The sequence below is a fragment of the Tarenaya hassleriana genome, unplaced genomic scaffold (genome assembly GCF_000463585.1).
Source record: "Tarenaya hassleriana unplaced genomic scaffold, ASM46358v1 Cleome281, whole genome shotgun sequence".
Classification (NCBI taxonomy): domain Eukaryota; kingdom Viridiplantae; phylum Streptophyta; class Magnoliopsida; order Brassicales; family Cleomaceae; genus Tarenaya; species Tarenaya hassleriana.
The window spans coordinates 119,726-121,703 of record NW_010966028.1 but is presented as its reverse complement, the minus strand read 5'-3'; positions in this window follow the sequence as shown (position 1 = coordinate 121,703).

Here is a 1,978-nt window from a genome sequence, read left to right as displayed (position 1 = left end):
TGGGGATGATGTTTGGAACCAAATATCAAATGAGTGAGTTATTCACATTGGGAGATGGCTTAGCTTGCTTAGGGTTCATGATGGGGTACATCAATGCATCTAGAGATCATTTGGATCATTGGGAAATGGACGAATTGATTGTCTAGGTAGTGAGTTTAAGCTCGGGAGAGACAAACTCTAAAGGAAGTGCTTGAAATCCCCAATTGGAAGACAAACCCTAGGACATTGTAGCATCATTAACCGTCCATGCGATTCATGAGGGATCCCGAACCTACAACGCCTCAAACCATCGTTTACAACTCATTAATTTCATTTGCTTGTTTGATCTTCTTTTCATATTTACATTTTCACAAACACCTTGTAAGCAATATTTTTCATCACCATTGATCTAGTTTAAGAATGGATTAACACAACCTAGTCCTCGTGATCGACCCCGGTACTACAACTATCGTATACTTGCGGATAGTGGTACGAATCGGGTTACAAATTTAGAACTCGGTGCGTGCTCATCACTATTGCTGGCGATTTGAGTCGACAACTGAATCTTGGATCACCTATCGAATGACGACTAATAATTTTGGTTGATTTTCAGATCATCGAATTATCAATCGAGAGTTGGCAGACGATTTTTGTAGATATTTAATTACTCGATGAGACTGTTGTCTAAATATGCACATAACTTTCTACTCGTATATTAGATCTCCTTGATCTTGCCATCTATGCATAGATATGACAATGAGCATTCTAATGTTATAAAGAAAAAATTATCTGGCATGTTTTGTGGAAGTTATGAAGTTGATAATATCACCAGCCAACAATCGACCTATCCATCGAATGATGGCTGATTATGTGGCTCGAATTCTGGACCATGAGACTACTGCTGGCGATTTGAGTCGACAGCTGAATCATGGATAATCTTATGAATGACGGCTAATAATTTTGGTTGATTTTCATATCATCAGATTACCAATCGAGAGTTGGCTGACGATTTTTTCGATATGTAGGCACTCGATGAGACTGTTGTCTAAATATGCACATAACTTTCTGCTCGTATATTAGATCTGCATGATCTTAGCATCTATGCATAGATATAAAAAAGAGCTTTCTAATGTTATAAAGAAAGAATTATCTGGGCATGTTTTGTGGAAGTTATGAAGTTGATAATATTACCAGCCAACAATTGATCTATCCATCGAATGATGGCTGATTGTGCGGCTCGAATTCCAGACCGTGAGGCTATTGCTGGCGATTTGACTCGACAACTGAATCATGGATCACCTATCCATTGAAGACTAAAAGTTTTGGTTGATTATGTGGCTCGAATTCCGGACTGTGAGGCTATTGCTGGCGATTTGACTCGACGACTGAATCATGGATCACCTATCCATTGAAGATTAAAGGTTTTGGTTGATTTTCATATCATCGGATTACCAATCGAAACTTGCTGACGATTTTTTCGATATGTAGGCACTGTATGAGACTGTTGTCTAAATATGCCCATAACTTTCTGCTTCCGTTCGGTCTGGAATGGTCAGTCCGTTCGGTCTGACTCTTCAGTCCGTTCGGTCTGACTCTCGAGACTGTTCGGTCCAGACCAATGGTCCGGACTCTTGCCCCTTCGGACCTTCTCTCTCGGACTAGTGACCTAGATCGGACGACATGGCTAAGCAGTCCGTTCGGTCTACACACCTTAGTCCGTTCGGTCCAACATCTTAGTCCGAACGGACTGGATCGTCTAGTCCAGAGGAACGACGAACCCTAGACCGTCCGGTCCAGGGGACCAGACCGTTCGGGCTAGGCGTATCATGCATGATCTTGTAGAAACGATAGAACGCTTACCTCAATCGATCCGGGGCCTGTATAAATTGATATGTTCGTCCGATCACTTTAGACAGGAAGAATACCTTGCCCTCTATACGTATCCACACCTCGGGATGGATTCCAACCTTTGGAACTTGTCTGCTAGGACTCGAATCTT